The following is a 20,287-nucleotide window of genomic DNA, read 5'->3' as shown; positions in this document are numbered from 1 at the left end:
GTTACGTAGACCAACGCACCAGCTACACAGAACAATATGAACGAACCCTAGAAGATCTTTAAGCATCATCTTTAATAAAAGACACACAAACACATGTAATATGGAGTAATATTTATGAAAAATTTATAGATGGCTACTACTGCCAGTTTTTGCACATGAAAGACTAAACGGTAAAATCACGGCGGCTTTTCCTAAGAGAAAAGATAACGAGGACCTTGGGGGGAGTGGGAGAGGTGACATCTGGGGTCCCTGTGAAGAGGGGGATGGGAGGGTATGGCAATGCAGCTTACTTGACTTTCGTTGGCAGAAAACAGGTGTTTGGTTTGTAACACTTCATTGACCTGTGCATTTTTGTTCTCAGAGTTATTCTATTTGCATGTACATTTAACAATTAAAAACAGTAACTTTCTTTAAAGTGATTTTTCTGACCTACCTCTATCCTATAAGAGTTGGGCTAAGGACACGGGTTTGGCATACAGGATTCAATCCTGGCTCTAATTTTACCACCTAGGCGACCTGGGTAAGTCACTTCGCCTCTCCATGCCTCAGCTTCCTTCAAAACGTTAGAGATGACGATGGTTTGTAAACTGGAGCAATGGAAGGCATGGATGCGCTACAGTAAGCTGAGAGCCCAGCACAATCCTAGAATAGATTAGACGGCAGAGGAGGAGTCAGAGTAGCAGCCAGAACGTCTTGTTCTGCCTTACGTTTACTCTAATCTACTTTTCTGTGTGAGTCAGCTCTCTGTTCCTATAAAAAAAAAATCTGAAATAAATCAATTTATAAGAAGTAACCGTTTATTTTGGTTCAGTTCAGAAGAGTTCAAGCCATGACTGGCCCAGATACTTTAGCTCTATGGTGGCAAGATGGAGAGTGTGGCAAAGGAAGCTTCTCACCCGAGGGCTGTGTGTGAAAACAGAGAGGAGATCAGTGTCCCATACCCCCACTACCACCCGAGAGAGCTAAACTTCTGACTAGACTCATCTTTTATTTATTTATTTATTTATTTATTTATTTATTTATTTATTTATTTATTTATTCAAGACAGGGTTTCTCTGTGTAGCACTGGCTTTCCTGGAACTAGGTCTGTAGACCAGGCTGGCCTTAAACTAACAGAGATCCACTCGGACTCCTGAGTATTGGGATAAAAGGTGTGAGCCGCCGCTGCCACCGCCACTGCCACCGCCACCGCCAACCACCACCAGGCTTAGACCCCATCTCTTAAAGATTCCTGAAACTTAGCACCCTCTAGAACCACAACTGACACCTAACAGTGTCAATCAAGGACCAAGCCTCTAACATTTGAGCCTTGGGAAGACATCCCAGATCCAAGACATCGTGGTCGCTTAAACGGTGCCGAAGCGGGAAGCACTCTGGGTGAAGGAGATGTCTTCTTTGGCGCTTGGATATCCTGTCTTTCAAATGCAATGCACATTACCTACTCCAAGAGTCCTTTGGAGGATCTGTTCAACTAGCATGACAATGTGTGGTGTGAACTCAATTACCAGTGCTTGTTTCTCCAGGGGCGGGGGTGGAGGTAGAAGAGGTAGCGACAGTTGTTGACTTAGGACATCTGTGAAGGAATGCTAAGATTCTCTGAGATGTGGCCTGCTCATCTGTAAAAGAAGAATTCAAGCTCCTTGAACAAAGAGCTTAGGAAGCATTGGTGGAAGCAGTTGTTAGAAAGTACCAGCACTTCACAGGAAGGAAGGCTGGACCAGAAAACTGAGGCTTGCTTTTTAGTTAACAGCCATAGGATCCTACAACTCACTGGCTCAAAAGAACCACTGTCTTTGGTCATGGGTAGCTGTTTCCAGCTTTGACCTTGAAGCACTGCCCCTAGTGAGGCAGCAGGTGACTGCTATACCTGCCTATGACCTGCCCCTGGGGCATGGCCTCTTTGGACCCTTAAGACAGGAGATGTGTATGTGCTGGCTCTCTGGGCTCTTCATGATCCTGGATGCTGGATTGCAGACCAAGTCAGAGTTCTCCAGATAACCACGTTGGACTGCACCTCACCTCTCCGGATCCTGTAACCAATCCCTTTACTGGTGGTAAGTCGTCCCAAAATAAACCTCTTTTATCTATCAGATATACTACATGGAATTGCCTCATTAATTGTCACTTCAGTCTTTTTCTCACAATTCTGTGGATCAGAGAAAGAGTGGGTGGGGGCTCAGCTGGTCAGTTCTGTCTCGCGGTCTCTTGCGTGTTTGCGTTGAGATGTTCACTGAATTGCAGTCCCTTGAAGGCTTGACTGGACATCCCCAGTCCTTACAGGCCTATTAATCACCCCTGCCTTTGGATCTGACCTCGCTTCAGAAGTACTGACTCCTGCTGAGCACCTGTAGGTGACCTGCTCTTGGTCTTGGCTTCCTTAGAGCATAGTCATTCTGGGCATCCAAAACTGAGGGTTTCAGCAGGGAAAGGCAAAGCTGACTGGCTTTTAGGATCCAGCCCTGGAAGTCACCTGGTACTGCTTTCCATGACTTGTTAGTCACACTTGCAAAGTTTGAAAGGACTGGGGGCAAAGTATCTTTAGCCATCTTTTAGTGTTCAATCTACCTGTTAACACTAAGATCTGGGAACTTTTTCTCTAACCTTAAGGGCAGCCTTGCATAGTGAAAGAGTTCTGTCTCAGTTCAAATTCTCCCTCTGCCTCTGCCTCTCATTGGCTGTATGGCCTTCATGAGCTACTCAACCTCTCTGCAGGACTTTTAAACTTGAGAGAGCTATAGCACCACCCTCACTGGGCCCCCATTGCAAGGAAGGTGTTATCCACAGTGAACAAGCTCAGTGATTGGGTAGCCTTTGGCATTTTTTTTTCTATCCAGAATTATATTCAGTCCTCTGGTCTTGGGTTCTGGGTATATTGTCCCTAATATTTGCAGACCTCTACACTTCTTGGGCAGACTATCCTCTTTCCTATGACCTATGGATCTGGGGCCTCAGCCTACTTCTAAGCAATATGGCACCAGACACTTATGTTAGGGAAAGAACTGGAATTGTAACTCAGACATTCCTGAGTCCAACTCCTGAATCTGCCTGTTGCCTGAGGAGAGTGGGATAAGTTGCCAATCCTCCAGGGTGTAGCTTTCTCATCTAAACAAGGAAGAAGTGGAACTCTTTGGCCACAGGGCTGGGGAGCATTGATGGGAGCAGCCGTTAGCAAGTCCTCTGCATGTCATAGGTACTTGATATTTTTGTTGATATTTAGTTTTCAGAAGAAAGCAAACCAGTTAAGTTACCTAATAGTGTCAATGTTTCTGAAGTTCTTAGTGTAAGTGCTCCCGATCTTCACTTTCCTGTAATAAGAAGTTGGGGTGGGGCAATTTGACTCCCTGACTGGCAGTTGGGAAAACTGGTTGCGCGTCACCTAGAGTTCACAGAGGCTTGTGACAGCAAAAACTCTGTCAGAGCACACACCTCCAGGAGCCAAAACAATCACCTTCAGTCGTGGGGTAGCTCTCTCAGGTGTCTATGGGATGTTCAAATGGACATATTGGCCCAAGGGCAGTCTGGCTGTTTGTCCAACCATCCTTTTGCTTAACTGGCTTTTTGTTTTGTTTTGTTTGGGAGACAAGGTCTCAGTCTAGCCCCAGCTGATCAGGAACTCACTTTATAGCTGAGGCTGGCCTTAAACTCGCAGCGATCTTCCTTACTTCAGCCTCTCTGGGATCACAAACATGAGCCACTGTGGCTAGCAGGAATTTAACAGTGTTTCAACAATGATTGACACCTACCCAGTGCCATGGGGACAGATGATGCCTCTCATCTGTCTCAGGGGCAGGTTATATGCTTTCTTATCTGTTTACTACTTTGTTTTTCTCCTTCTTTCCCCCCTCTTGAGTGCTAGAGATGGAACCCAGGGTCTTGTGCATGCCAAGCAAAGACTCTGCTTCTGAGCTACATCCCCCTCCCATGTCTTTTCTATTGCTGTCCTTGAGTATCTGAGACTGGGTAATTTATAAAGAATAGACATTTACTTTGGAGGCTGGAAGTATAAGACTGGGCAGTGACCTCTGTCAAGGGCCTCATGCTATCTCATAATATTGTAGAACACCTGAGGCAAGTGGACATGTGTGGACAAGACAAAGGCAAGCCCCCCACTCTCTGCAACTAATGCAGTCCCTCCAGACAGAAAGCCTTTAATCCCTCTTAAAGACACAAAAGTCCATAAATAGCCACCAGCTCTCAGCACTATTATACCAAAAGTGAAATTTCACCATGGATTTCAAGGGGGACAGACCACATCCAAACCATAGCAACTTCCTTTTCCATGTCTGCTTTGTATCAAAGATCTCTCAGCCTCTGCTTTTTCTATTCTCTACTATATTCATTCTTTCATTTATTCATCCGTGAAAGAGCCTTATCAATCACCTACTATGCAGAAAATAGCTAAAACTGTTTCCTGCCTTCCTTTATTTTCTAGAGGAGGGTCACCATTGCCTCCCAAAGGGTCAACAGCTCCTTCCCCGGAAGGAGTTCCAGAAGACACAGCACTCCTCCATGGCCCGGATGGAGGACAGATGGCATAGGGTCAGTTCTGGTGGAGGCTCTGGTGGGGAATCTAGGATAAGATAACTGGCCTGAGTAGGGCATGGGGCAGTGAATGGAGTATGTAGAGAATGGACGCAGTTACTGATCTGGGTGCAGTGTGGGCTGTGTTACCTGGACTGGGTGGGACGTGGGCTGTAGCAATATGAAGTTGGACCGACCGAGACAGACTCTTCTGGATTTATAGAGAGCAGCAGGATGGAGACGTGCACCACCTCTGACCACTAACCCCAGGAGAGAATGGGACACTGGGAGCCATAAGAGAAAATGGCTTCTGGATCTGAGGAGTGTAGAGCCATGCTGATCCCCCACCTTCCATCCACCAGCCAACTTGCCTTTTTCTGCCATAGAACAGGAAGCTCTGCAGAACTCTTGGGTGTTCTGCACCCTCAGCACACTTGTATGTTCATTTTTTTGTAAGACAACCTGGGTGGTTATATACAGTGTTTTTCCATGGAGCACTCAAAATGAAACTTATGCAGGAGGTCAAACCTGAACAAAAGAAAGCAGGTATTGAAATTTTTTGACAAACTGCCCAAAAGTCTGTCAATAGCACTCAGTCCTTTTGAGTCACCTGATGACCTCTGACTTAATCCAGCTCTTGTGAAATCACAGCTGGCCGCAGGACTGCACAATTGAAAGGTCATGGAATCTGACTTTTGTCCTCTAGAAGGAACAGACTTTGGAAATAATTTAAGGTACAGGAGAAGAGAAGATTCTGGAGGGAACAGCCAGGGACAGATTAACCAAATTACATCAGGGTGACAAGCACATTTACCTTGATCTGTGCATAATTTAAATGCATAATGTTACATCTACTTTCTGGAACTTCCTTCGCTGTGTCCTGTGGGCGGTTGCTTATATCATACTGTCTTTGACTTGATTCCTCAAAAACAAGTCTCTTCCTCAAACTATAATTTTTATTTAAAAACATGAACAAAGTGAAACAAGCCAGAACCAGAAAATCAAATCCTGTATATTCTCACTGAAATGAAGGAGCTAAAAATGTCACAGATGAAGAGAGAAGTGGTTCCCAGAGGCTGGGAAGGGCGTGAAGAGGGAGGAAAAGAAGGGCTGGTGATTGGTTATGGAAATCCCATTAGGACAAAATTCAAGAGTTGCGTAGCACAGTAAGGTGACCACAGTTAACAGTAACATGGATTTCAAAGTAGTAAGAAGAAAAGATTTTAAATGTTACTGACACAAAGAAATGATAAATATTTTAGAGGATGGACATGCTAATTAGGTTGACTTGATCATTACACATTACACATATATGTCAAAGCCACATGTTCTGTGGCATGCAACAAAGTACATAGCAGGTAGTTTTTAAAAATGAATAGTTTTTAAAAATGAACAAACAGGCGATTCTGCCTGTTTTTCACCAATGCCGAGAACATGACCTTGGACTCAAGAAAAAAGACTGCTCCCCCTTTCAGTGTTCCTTTCTCCTTTGTTCCTCAGTTTGGAAGGTTGTATAAAATTTAAAAACATCTACACAGAAGGTTGGAGTTATGTATGGCGCTTGTACCTGGAGTCCAAGAGCCTGGTCACTATTGGAAATGCCTCCAGAGCCCTGAAAAAGAATCAGGAAATGCTCTGCTGGCAAGACCTTCCCAGCAATGAAGAAGGGAAGTTTCATAACTGGAAGATGCAGGTTAGAGCCTGTCTTTATCAGGAGCATGGAATTAATAATTAACAGAAGATGGGATGGGGAGATGGCTCCATGGTTAGGAGCATGCACTGCTCCTGGAGAGGAGCATAGTTTAGCTCCCAGCACTCATGTAGGATGGCTCACAATGTCCTATAACTACAGCTCCAGGATATCTAACGCCTCTGTCCTCCAAGGACACATACACACATGTGCACATACCTACACACATACACATAATTAAAAACAATAAAAAGAAATCTAAAAAAGAATTAGCAAAAAGACTCTGGAGTTGGAGTAGACAGAGAACAGGAAGCTGATAGAGCCCATTTACAACTGTAGCGAAGGGCAATGGGGAGCAAATACAATGTTGTCACAACTCACAGAGGGCAAATGAGGGGAAGCTGGGCCATGGCTGCAAAATTTCAGCTAGGAGGAAGGGGTTTGAAGTTCTCCTTTACGACATGGTGACTATGATTACTAATAATGTATTTTGTGCTTGCTGATTGCTAAGAGAGAAGAGTTTGTGTTCCTATTCCAAGATAATAAATATGAGGCAATGTTTGTGAATTAGCTCAGTGTGGTCATTCTACAATGTATACGTTGTATATCCAAACATGCTGGCGTGCCATAAGTATATATAATTTGTGTCTTTCAGCTTTCGAAAGTGAACAAATAAATTATAAAAAGAAAGTATACAGAATATTTAAAGAAGTATTTATTCTTTGGAGACAGAATTTTATTATTCTTACTTACCTTATTATTTACTTTCATTTGTTTGTTTTTCTTACCATGTAGCCTAAGCTGGCTTCAAACCTGCAGTCTTCCTGCTTCAGCCTCTAGAGTGCTGGAATCTACAGCCACGTGTCACCAGACCCAGCTAGAAGTATTCACTCGTAATGGCTAATATAACACTGAGTAATGCGATAAATGGCACTCCACTGGTTCCTTTTTAAGACATGAACTTTCATTGAAATAGCATGAAAAAAAGCTGCCCAGCAACATTCACTTTTCCAGACAGTGGTCGTGTCCTTACACTTGCAGTGCTAAACCACATGACGGGTGGCAGGTGTCCACTGGCTACCCTTCCTGCACTACTGCACTGGACTGGCACACTTCTCCTGGCTACACCCAGTTGATACGGCTCTGTTGCCTGGCACAGGATCCTAAGCTATGCACCAAGTCTGGCTCCTGTGTTGAGTCTCACACATTCGGTGAAGACCTCACACTAATCTCTGCATTCTCCTTGAGCCAGGCTGTTCCATCACTATTTTTAGCCTGGAAGTTTTCTGGGTGCTTTCCAAAATGTTTATGTGCACATATTGAGGACTCCATGATAAAAACATTGGGAATTCCCCTTAAACTCACCCACTGTACCTTTATCCTCCAGACCCCACATAGGAAGGTCCCCATCTTGTTCTCTGTCTCATCTCTACTTTTTGATGTGTTTGAATGCCTGGAGCCGAAGCTGGCTCGCGTCTAATAAATCAAACTGAACTTTGGCTTGAAATAAAAAAGAAAGCTTTTAAAGATATTACTTTGGGGGTCATTAAGACAAGTGACCTTTATGCTGGGGTTCATCTAATTTATAAACTTAGAAGTTGCGTTTCTGTCACCTTAACAAGAGAAGGCTAGACCGGAGGAAGAGAGGGGAGGCCGTGGGAGAGGAGTCAGCCTTGCCTGTTTGGTATCTGTGGGGAAACAGACCTGAGTGGAAACCCTTTCTCTCTCTTCACTTAAAAAGCTTAAGAAATGGCACAGAATGGGAAATCATAGCTGACTAGAGAAAAGACTACCCATGATGTTCGGATGACAGGTCCTTTCTGAAGGGCTCAATAGACAATTCAGTCATGCTCTCCACACTAGGCTTAAAGGCACGTTCCCTATAAGATGTTTAAAAAGGAGAGCCAACACATTTAAAAATAGGGATGCGGCTGGCCAAAAGGGGTGGGGCTAGCCAAAAGGGAGTTAGAATCATGGGAACAGCGCTGAGGAGTGACTGTAAGCACCTAGTTACTCAACACTCTAAACCTTCGGTTTCGCCTCCTATTAAACAGTGAGCTGGAGTGAATGTCTTTAAGATGCCACCTGACTCGAACACAAGTGGATCTCAACAAGACAAAGAAGACCTGGATTCTGAATCACAAGCCCCTGGACTTAGCATCAGTGCTAACTACACCTCTAGTATCTGGTTAGGTCGTTTTTCAGTCACTTGCCGGTGGCACCTTGGATTCCTATGTGCCACAAGAAGAGACTATGATCTAAGTGGAATGTGTGTTCACAGAAACCCCCCTGCTGTGACTAACATGGAGCGCTTTTCACACAGTGGAAAGTGGTGGAGCTGGAGGAAGACGAGAAAATATGACTGCAGAAGCAAGCCCTTCACTGAGACACTGCCACAGTTCGAGGACTTGGGTGCAGAGAGATTTGAAGATTTGCCTGGCCAAGGAAGAGACTATACTGTTAGGCACACGTGACTATCTTTGTGCTTACTTATGTACCTGATAAGTCCCATGGTGTCCTGGGAGACACTGGCCCTATGACAATCCTCACTCCCAGGTCTTTAGTGTCCCACTTAGGTCCAGGACAGATGACTGGGAGGGAAGATCATCGGCTCCCTCCAGTGACAGATGCTAATTTTGTTACAGAATGGTGATCACTTGGCTGGAAGCATGGTAAGAGCATCCAGTGCCAACTACCTGTTCAGCCTTGCCCTCCAGGATTTGGAGAGCTCACTGCCGCATCCTTCTAGTGAGTCTTGTCAGCACTGGCTGAGCACCACGGTGGTCCAAAGCCCTGAGACTGACACCAGATGCATGCTCCCCTGACTTCCCCATGCAAACGTGCCGCTTTCCTTACATATGAAACGATGTTAATTCTGACTCATCTTGTAGGGCCACAACATGATCAAATAAATGTGTATTTCTGAGAAGTCCTGACATGCGTCAGACTCTGTGGTGACACAGAGTGTTGTCATCACTGCCCTCTGTTGACTTGCATGGCTGTCATCTTAGACCCGTTCGCCACACAGGACATCTCTGCCACCTGGCAAATGCATCTTGTTCCTGTCAGTTTTAATAGCTGCTGTCTCGTTCCCTTGTGTGTGTGTGTGTGTGTGTGTGTGTGTGTGTGTGTGTGTGTGTGGTCTGTGTGTCTCTGTATGTGTGTGTGTGTGTGTGTGTGTGTGTGTGTCTGTGCCTGTGTCTCTGTCTGTGTCTCTGTCTCTGTGTGTGTGTGTGTGTCTGTGCCTGTGCCTGTGTCTGTGTCTGTGTGTGTTTTAAGCCTTTTGGAGGGGGGAGTTGGGGAAATGGCTCAGTGGATATGGTGCTTGCCACTTGTCTTAGTTAGGGTTTCTATAGCTGTGATGAAACACCATGACCAAAAAGCAAGTTAGGGAGGAACGGGTTTATTAGGCTTATACTTCCGCATCACTGTTCATCATTGAATGAAGTTGGGGCAGGAACTCAAACAGGGCAGGAGCATAGAGGCAGGAGCTGGTGCAGAGGCCATGGAGGGGTGCTGCTTACTGGATTGCTCCTTAAGGCTTGCTCGGCCTGCTTTCTTATAGAACCCAGGACCACCAAGCCAGGCATAGTACCAGCCACAATGGGCTGGGCCCTACCCATCAATAACTAATTAAGAAAATGCCCTACAAGTTTGCCTACAATCCAGTCTTATGGAGGCATTTTCTCAGTTGAAGTTGCCTCCTCTCAGATGACTAGCTTGTGTCAAGTTGGCATCAAACTATCCAGCATACCACCAGTATGATGACCAAAATTTAGCTCTCCAGAACCCATGTAAATGCTGGGTGGGTGTGGCAACCTACCTTTAGTCCCAGCACTCCGGAGGTAGAGACAGGAGATCCATGAAGCAAGCTGGCTGGCTAGACTAGCCACATTGGCAAACCCCAAATTCAATTGAGAGATCCTGCCTCAATAACTAGGGTAGACAGAAATCAGTTAAACTTCAAAGATCAACCTCAGGCATCCACATGCACATGAACATACATGTGCATATCTGTGCAAACCACACACACATATACATGCAAAAAAATTATTTTTGTTTTTGATTTTTTCAAGACAAGGTTTCTCTGTGTAGCCTTGGCTGTGCTGAAACTGACTATGTAGACCAGGCTGGCCTTGAACTCATAGAGATCTGCTTGCCTCTGCCTCCCAAGTGCTGGGATTAAAGGAATGAGCCACCATCACCTTGCAAGAAAGTAATTTTTTAAGTTGGGCACTGGGCATGTGTCTGCCCATCAAAAGGGAGGCTGAGGCAGAGGATGGATGGGGCCAGCAAGAGCTAAATAATAAAATCCTATCTTTGAAGAAGAAGAGGAGGGGGAGGAGTGAGGAGAGGGAGAAGTCCGTTCCTTTGCTAATGCTGCCTAATTTCTCTCTCCCTAACTGCTATTCCAGCAGCTCTGCTGTTTAGCTCCATGGTGTCATAGCAGACAGCTGGTGGGAAAGGAGCTATGCTGAATGGCATTGTATTGAAATCGAGGGGTGGCTTCTGCATGGTTAGAAAGTCCTCCTAAACCTCATCATAGTTTAACCACCTTGCAGGGAGGTCCCTTTGGGAGAAATAAAGAAGGACCTTTAATCTCATCACTCCCTGACTCTTATGTATACAACACACACACACACACACACACACACACCAAGAAGCAATCCATGGAACCAGAACTGCCAATATAAGCATGTCTGTGAGCATTTTTCCTTCCTGGATGGAAAGAAATAGATGCAGGGGTATAGGAAAACAGGTGTGCCCATAGGGCTTCAGAGCCCAGGCCACCCCAGAAGCCACATTCTTGCTAAATAGTTGCATGGAGTGTACAGATGTGAGGTTATTCTTTCAATGCATTTGGCGTGTGGGTGCGCATGGGTGCGGATACACACACACATACAGACACACACACACACACACACACACACACACACACACACACACACACACACACACACATACACACACATACGCCTCTTTTTTGGGAACTAGAAAGGACACACGGGCTGCCTGGCAGACCATTGCGATCCAGGGGCCCCATGCCTGGCTCTGCCCCTTCCTGCTGTGTCACTGGGAACGATTTCCTTCTCGGTATGCTGATCCACGGCAGAGTTATAAACTCCTGGGAAATCACTGCTTCTGCTACTCGGCAAGAAACAGCCTGACTTGGTTGTCAGGAAATCAGACTGTCTGAATCCTAGTGCTGCCCCCACTTTCGCTTTACCCTCTCAGACCACAGTGTCCTCACCCTTAGAATGGGAACAGAACGATAAAAGAAACGAACCTATTCACATGCACGAGGCTTCCCTTTAAGGATATAAAAGTGGGTTTTGCAAATTAAACCTTACAGCTTAGGTCGTGCACATCTGGAGAGAAGTTGATGGCTTGGGTTGGGACTAGGACTTAATGACTCCTCATCTTATTTCTTTTCTGGTAATTTTTTTAAAGACAAGGTTTCTCTGTGTAGCCCTAGCTGCCCTGGAACTCTCTCTGTAGACCAGGCTAGCCTCAAGATCTGCCTGCTTCTGTCTCCTGAGTGCTGGGATTAAAGGCGTGTGCCGCCGCCGCCGCCGCCGCCGCCGCCGCCGCCGCCGCCGCCGCCGCCACCGCCGCCGCCACCGCCACCGCCACCACCACCACCACCACCACCACCACCTGGCTGTTTCTTTGATCATTTGAGAAAAGGTCTCAGGATGCAGCACTGGCTGACCTGGCAAGAGTTAGCTATGGAGAGCAGGCTGTCCTCAGACTCGAAGCAATCCTCCTACCTCTGCCTCCTGAATCCTGGAATTACAGGGGTAAGCCAACACACCCAGAAATTCCTTATATTCATGCAAATCGCAATTCTAATTCTTTCATTGATTCTTAAGTCCTGAAGTTGGGATTATAATTATCAATAATTGAAAGACCAAGTATTTATTGGAAACCTACTATGTGTCAATCTACTCTTCCCTGAAAGACTTACAATATAAATAAACTACATTTTTTTTTTAGTGACTAAAATACAGACAGTACATGCTGATTGAAAAATGATAGAATAAACAAAAGGTCCTTCTGGATCCCAGGGAGGACGTGACCATTCCAGATGCCATGGTAACATGTACTGCTCACCCCATCCCCCACTGCCTCAGAGCTCCTCCTCTTGTATTACAGTTAGAAGAAACCAAGCAAAATGGACTCTTGGGAGGGATAATACCTCCAAGTGTTGGGGCTCAGGAGATAACGCACTTGCCTGGCAAAGGTGAAAGCCCTAGTTCAGATTCCCAGAACCTACAGAAAAGGCTAGGTTTTGGGGAAGTCATGCACTCTGACTTAATACTATTGTTCAGCTAAGCTGACACAGTATCAAACTGCCTTCTATATTTAGCTGTATACTCAAAGACAAATTCTGCTCTTCACCTTATTCACAGAAGTCTTTTCTTTTCTTTTTACTAAGAAATTTTCTGTTAGCCGGGCGGTGGTGGTGGTGGCGCACGCCTTTAATCCCAGCACTCGGGAGGCAGAGCCAGGTGGATCTCTGTGAGTTTGAGGCCAGCCTGGGCTACCAAGCGAGGCCCAGGAAAGGCACAAAGCTACACAGAGAAACTCTGTCTCTGGAAAAAAAAAAAAAAGAGAAAGAAAGAAAGAAATTTTCTGTTCATTTTACATACCAACCACAGGTTCCCCTTTCCTCCCTCCTCCTGCCGCCCAGTCTTCACCCACCAACCCTCCCCCCATTCCCACTTCCTCCAAGGTAAGGTCTCCCCTGGGGAGTCAGCAGAGCCTGGTACATTGAGCTGAGGCAGGTCCAAGTGCCTCCCCCTGCACCAAGGCTGTGTAAGGTGTCCCACCATAGGCACTAGGCTCCAAAAAGCCCACTCATGCAGCCAGGGGCCCCTTAAGCAGGTCAAGCTAAACAGCTGTCTCACCTATGCAGAGGGCCTAGTCCAGTCTCATGGAGACTCCACAGCTATTGGTCCACAGTTCATGAGTTCCTACTAGTTTGGTTTGGTTGTCTCAGAGAAGTCTTTCCAGTGGACAGGGAGATTTGTGACCGCACAGGGTGCTAAGAATAAGTAATGGTTAAATGCTCAGCCCTAAATGGGGCATTTATACCATCATTTTTGAGGTTTAGGGAACACTACCTAAACCTCCAATGGATAGTCCCAATCCATTGGTCACACAGAAGACCCTAGTTAGACTAAGTGGGTCACAAAAAACAAACCAAAAGTCATGAATGATTAAAGCCTTGTGCCGCCACATCTTTAAGAATTTTTTTAATTGAGGCTCAGTAGCGTGTGCCTACAACACTAACAGTGGCAAGATGGAGGTAGAGACCAGCAGGTTCCGGAAGTCCTTAGCTAGCCTGACTCATGTGCTAACGTTATGGCCAATGGGAAAATCTGTCTCAAGTAAAAGGTGGAAGACTTTTATGGACTGACATCAGAGGTGTTCTGACCTCCACACTCCTGCTGTGCATGCAGCCCACCCATGTGTAAACACACACACACACACACACAGAGAGAGAGAGAGAGAGAGAGAGAGAGAGAGAGAGAGAGAGAGAGAGAGAGAGAGAGAGAGAGTCTTTTTATCCAAAAAGATGTAACAAGCTATCTCAGGCCTCACCTAAGCAAGCTGTTCATCCTAACACTTCAGAGAGCAGCGTCAACAGGAGCTCCCCTAATGGCCTTAAGATGGCCCTATGGAGGAAAAGGCTTTGCTCCACCTGTGTTCCCACCAAACAGAGAGGAGACACCACTTTGGTCTCACCAAGTACCTGGCCAGAATCTGAGTCTTTGCAGTTCCCAAGGTTTTTGTAAAACGAAATTCAGGTAGGTTTCTTACCGTTTCAAAGACAGGAAAACTAAGTCACAAAGTAGGGAAAGATACTTGCCTGGGTTTCAAGCATGTCAACTGAAAAGCTGTAGCAAGCTCTGCCTATGAAGCCAAGCTGCCTGGAGTGACTGAAAACTGTAACTTGAGTTCCCTTTTCTTTCCAGACATAGGTTCAGGGGGACAGAGAAGCAGAGACCTCCACCTTAGGAAAGAGTTCCTTTTGCTGCTGGGTTTATGTTTGGGGAATAAATCGCTCGGTATATGAAAGAACTGTAGGCATTTGTGATGTATTATACGGAAACCTTGTCATAGATTTGTTTGAGCTCACTGAGAAGCTGGCTCGGGAAGCAGGATTGCTCCCAACTTCCTATTTCAGACCCAAGTATGTGTATCTTAAAGTATCCTACAAGGCCCATGTATGGGGGTGGTCTTCCCCCCCAACTCTGTAGCAGTGAAGGAAAAGAAGAGCAAAACAGCCCAAGAGGAAAAACACCATCATTGAAAACAGCTAGAAGGTAAACCATTTCCAACAGCTGTTGCTCTTGTTTATCTCATGATGTAAAAGTGCCCTACAGCGGAAAAGAGAAGCCAGAATTTCCCCAGCGGTTCAGCCATGGGGCACTCATCCGTAGAGACCAAGCTCAATTGGGAACTCCAGCTGACTGCCTCAATTTCCCTGGGAGCTCCAGCTGACTGCTTTATCTTCCCTGGGAACTTCAGCTGACTGCCTCAACTTGCCTGGTTGGCTTCCCTTGGAGGTTGGGAGCACCTAATTTGACAATGTTATCTATCTGTTGATATGTGTTCTTTTATTTGACAGCTTCACCCGAGGGGACTCTTCCGATGGAGAACTCCAGCTTGCTGCCTTAATGGGCTTCCCTATTCGGTTTTTACCAGATATTTGTAAATCTCTTGTGATTGTTTTAATTGTCAACTTGACACAATCCAGAATCACTTGGGAAGAGAGTCTCAGTAATTGTCTAAATTGGGTTGGCCTGTGAGCATGCTTGTGAAGGATTTTTCTTAGTTGGGGTATTGAGTTGAGAAGACCCACCTTGTATATGGGCAGCACCATGTCATGGTCTGGGTCCTGAGCTGTGTAGAAGCAGAGGAGGGGTTGAGCACAAGTAAGCATGCCTGAATTCACCCCCTCTTTGCTCTTAACTGTGGGCATGACTAGTTGCTACTAGTTTCTGCTGACTTCCTCGCTGTGTTGAACTGTAGCCTGGGAGTGTGAGCTAAAATAGAGCCCTTTCTTCCCTGAGTTCCTGCTGGTCAGCAGATTTCACCACGGTAGTAGCGGTAGTAGCGAGGAAAGCAGGACACCTCCAATTTGATGATGTCACCTTCAGCTGCTATTTGTTCTTTCGTGTTGAAGCCCCACTTAAGGGGGACGCTCCGCTCTGCCTACAACTTTTTCTGTTGGGAACTCCAGCTGACTGCCTCACCAGGACTTCCCTAGTCCATTTCTGTTAGATATTTTGAGCACCCGATGTGATGATGGTTGAGTATATAGAGAGAGAAATATCGTGCTATGTATTCTTAAGTTTGCTTGCTATTACTTGTTAAACTTACTCACTCAAACCGAGGGCATGAGGTCTGGCTAGCATAGATCATTCTCTACTGTGCAGAATAGCACGGGAATGAACCGTTGTGACAGGGATTGGCCCCTCAATCTAGGTTCTTTTGCTTTGCTTTGGGGGACTTTGTGGCCTGAATGCCCTCTAGCTCACAGGCAGAGGAGTCCGATCCTATCAGGGAGATATGTATCTCTCTCCCTCGGCAGCTCACTCTACTCCCAACAGAGATGAATCTTTCCACCACCATCTCTGACTTGTAGGCAGTTGCCTGTCTCTTCCCCTGGCGTTTGCCAGAGAGGGACAGAAGTGGCCTTCTTTTGTGCCTTTCCTCCAGCTCTGCTCACCCACTTCACTGCTGTTCCCTTTCTAGTGCGGTCAGCTCCTCTGAAAAACGGAGGCTGTCCTTCCATTTGGTTCTTAAAATTCCTGTGTATTATGGCCAGATATCGGTCTATCACACTGCAAGGAACCCATTGGTTTGCCTGTTTCCTCATTCAACACAGTGTTCCTGTGGGCCATAGACTCTGCTTTAGGTGACAAGGTACAACCAGCACGTAGCATCACAGTGCCTGGCACAAGACAGGTATGCCATGAACTTCGTTGGATAGATACACACGGCTAGACAGTGCCGGGTTGGCTGGGAGAGGTCAGCCCCATGCCTGGGCAACACCAAGGCTTCCCGTGCCGTTGAGCCTTCTTGCGCTACCCTCCAGCACGGGGGCAGAACAACACCTCTGACGGGACAAGACCAGCTGTGCAGTGCCCAGAAAGTGGCGACAGGTGGAGTGGAGGCGTTCTCAGTGGAGGCAGTGACGGGAGGGAGGGTGAGGCATGCTCAGGATCAGTTGTAGGAGTCATGATGATAAATCCAAACACAAGGAAACACTAAATTACCAGGAAAATCACGAGCCATGCTGGCTGCAGGAAGAGTCAAGGAAATGAATAGGAAATGACTGGTTTGACATTTTTGAGAGCTTTTTTTAAAAAAAAACTTTTAAAACCTGTATTTTATTTATTTATTTAGTGTGTGTGAGTGAGTGAGTGAGTGTGTGTGTGTGTGTGTGTGTGTGTGTGTGTGTGTGTGTGTGTGTGCGCGCGTGCGCCATGACACACTTGGGGAGTCAGAGGATAACTCAGAGGAGTCAGTTCTCTCCTTCTGCCATGTGGGCTCTGGAGATTAAACCCGGGTTGTCAGGCGTTGTGGTAAGCACCTTTATCTGCTGAGCCTTCTCTCTGACCCTCATGTAGAGCTTTGACTTCTGTAATGGCTGGTGTGACCCAAAACACAAGGTAGCATCTCTCCAAGCTGAAGCATGTCTCCGAGGCCATAACAACAACTCTATGAGTCTTGTCTATACTATCAGCTCAGGGCAAACCCTAGAATGTTCATGCCTGTTAGAGCCAATCATAAGATGCCCAGCAAAGAGTTTTAGAAACTGGTTGTTAGGCAAGATTTCTGTTCATTTACCAGAACTATACCACCATGTCTTCCACAGCTTCCTGTTTGGGAAGGCTCCGCCATCAACAGGACAGGTACGAGTTCATGGCCCAAGTTTTATCCCTGACCTTCCACCAGGAAACAGGTCTGTGGTGAACCTTTTCACCACCTGAGGTATCAGTTCATTTTTCCAGAGCTCTAACTGCCTATTGTAAATCTTTTATAGTTACTACCCCTTACGCCCCTGGCCTAAGTATGATCTTTGCCTGAATTTGCTGTCCTGTGTCCCTAGAGACTAACATCGCACATTATCTGCCTTAGATACATGAGACCTGGCCACATTAGCTGTTGCAAAAATAAAAAGTGTGTGGATTCAAGGAGGGCCATCCACAATCACTAACAGAGGACATAACAGGAAATGTCTTCAGCAAGAAAGACGGGACCAGGCCCCAGCACATGCAGACTGATGGATCCCTCAGCCCACTTCAACGCCCTTTCTCCCCTGCCTTTCTGCTCCTATGTGTACAGGGGACTGGGGAGGTGGCCTCCTTATAAAAACCCCTCCCCGTTTCCTTTCCCTAGTGACAGAGACAGCCAATCAGTCCCTCCTTTGAGAAGCTAGCTTTCTCCCCAGAAGAGGCTAACTCAGCTCTATAACGTACTTCTTATATTAGCAACTCAATCTATATGCTGATTGCTGTTGTCCATGCAGTGAACGGCAACCACGAATGTTAAGTGAATAGGAAGCTTCCACGATAGAAGTGTTTACTGCTCTGCAGCTAAGAGGGACTGAACAGTATGGGAGGAAGCAACTTTAGGAAGAAAAAGCACTGGATTGCCCAGTGCTGAAAAGGATGCTCAAAGAACCATCAGTCCTCCCCTGCCAGGGAAGGGCATGCCTTTAGGTAGAGGTAAGAACCAAGGCCTTGTTTCCTGTGACCTCCACAGTAAAGGTCGTGGTTCATGGACTACTCACTCTGATGGCTGTCTTCCTGTCAGAGTTCTTATGGCTGGGATGCTCCAGGTATAAGTTGCAGGAAAGAATTCTGATTCAGTCTGCACTCAACACTGCTGAGGAAAAGCCCCTAACACAAACTATCTTTGTGTTATCCCCAATCTCATAATTAACGGCGGGAAGTGAAAAGGAGACTCTGCATGAACATCTTGGACCTGAAGAATAAGAGTTCAACTCACAGCAAATCAGAAGAACCTAGACCCATCTGGGGGTCATGGTGGCATGAAGGCAGGGGACAGGGAACAGCAGGGAATGGAGAATCAACAACTCAAGATGTGCCCCACAAGTGCCCAACTCCCTAGGTAGCGTCACTCTCAGTGGTGATCTTCATGGGAGTTCTGGGCACCTGCAGCTGTGCCCTGGAAATATGCAATTGGCCCTGACTGTGTGTCCCTGAAGAAGTGACATCCCTAATTTTGTCCACTTTTGTGTCGTGTCCATTATCACATTTTTTATACTCTGGTATTTATGCAAGATCTAATCTTCCTTCTTCTTACTGGTCAAGTTCCCTTCTTTTTTAAGATAAAGAAGTTGAAAACAGTGAGATCTTCCCTTAGGGCATGAGATGGTACTGCCCTGGCCTGAGACTGAACATTAGATATAAGATCTAGCTCCAGTCCTGTGAGAACAGGCCTGCCACAGGGACCACAGAGAAGCAGTCAGAGAACATCTCCAGTATTTCTCATTATGCTCTCCTGAAAGCCCACACCCTCCTGACTTCTCCTTTCTATGACTGTGCCCCAAGCACAAATTCATCCCATCTGGGTCTCCTCAAAAGCCAACTGGGCATTTACAAGTTACATGAAGTTTTAGTACCGACCCAAGGCAGAGGCAATGATTATCAACTCTGTTGTAACCATTTATTTATTTGAGAGTTAGATCTGCATATTGTGTGCTTACGGTTCCATCGTGGCAAGCACACGTTATTCTAGCCTGGTCTGTTTTATGGGTCTGATTTTCTCACTTCTGTTTCGAACAGAGAAAAGATGAACGGAAGAAAATTAAGCTCCTTCTTTGAAGGCACATGCTCAGTTTGGCCTCATCTAGGATGGAAACAGCTAAAGCCACCCCACCCCGGGTCTCCTCCCAGCTCTGCTGATGACTACATTAACACCAGCTCAGAGGCCCTTCCAATCATGCCCTATAAACTAGATATTTCATACTCATTTTACAGACCAGTGGAGCCGGGGCTGGTGACTGTGCGTCTGTGCCTGTCTGAAACCTGGGTATCCTTAACTAGCATCTCCAGTAGGGAAGTTCTCATCTCTACGTCTGAGGGATGCTTCACAGCTTCATGTGTCTGGGACACATCTTCATCCCATCCCCTGACCCTACATCTCAGGGAAGACTGCAACTTCCCATATTACTACTAGAAAATTAGAGTTAGTGAAAAAGTCCTGTGTGGGATGTTTTTGTTTATTTTTTAGGAGGTTGTTTGGTTTTGTTCAATGCTGGAGATCCAAGCCACGGCCTTGGGCATTCTAGACAAGTATTCTATTATTGAGCTACATCTCTAAGCAAGAAAGAGTCTTTGATTCTGAAGCTTTCCAGCATAAGAAACGTTGCTTCTGTAACAGCCTCTGAATCACTCACCTCCTCCTTCAGGCAGCCCCCCTCCTTCAGAAGCAGGTGAGGCAGGAGGGAAGGCAGAGCTTCTAGCCAGCTTCAATCCTGAGTCAGCTATGGTCCCCAATAGTTCTCCTCCATCACTGAGTCACTTTCATTTGTGGCTTCTGACTAGACCCCAAGTCATTGGCAGCATCACCTCCCTACTCTGACCCTCACCTCCTACCAACAGGCAGTGACTGTGCTGTGCTTCCCAGAATCCTACAACACGTACCCTGGCAGCTAAGTGACTCAAGAATGAGGCCCATCCTCTTCCCCCTCACCATCTGCTCTCAGCACCAAGAAGTCTTCTGGGGGCTAAAAGAGAAGGGAACAAAATTCCTTCCTTACAGCAGCCTCGAGAAGACCATGAAGCCATCCATTAGCTGATTGGATAATACCTGTTGTGTTTCTCCTCGGCTGTGACTAATAAAGCTTGTTCTCAGTTCCCTAATTACTCAGCCTCCTAGAACAGACTGCCACGCCCCCCAGTGTGGTCTATGACACCTCTTGGGGGGTGTTCCAAGGCTTCACCCGCCCTTCTGCCCTTCCCTCTGACCTCCCATTTACACCTGCCTCCCTTCCACTACTGCCAACAAAGTCTGGGGTCCAGCTGCCTC

This window comes from Peromyscus californicus, unplaced genomic scaffold (genome assembly GCF_007827085.1).
Source record: "Peromyscus californicus insignis strain IS unplaced genomic scaffold, ASM782708v3 Scaffold_11__1_contigs__length_118956290, whole genome shotgun sequence".
NCBI lineage: Eukaryota > Metazoa > Chordata > Mammalia > Rodentia > Cricetidae > Peromyscus > Peromyscus californicus.
The sequence above is the reverse complement of the archived record's forward strand: the minus strand, read 5'-3'. Positions refer to the sequence as shown.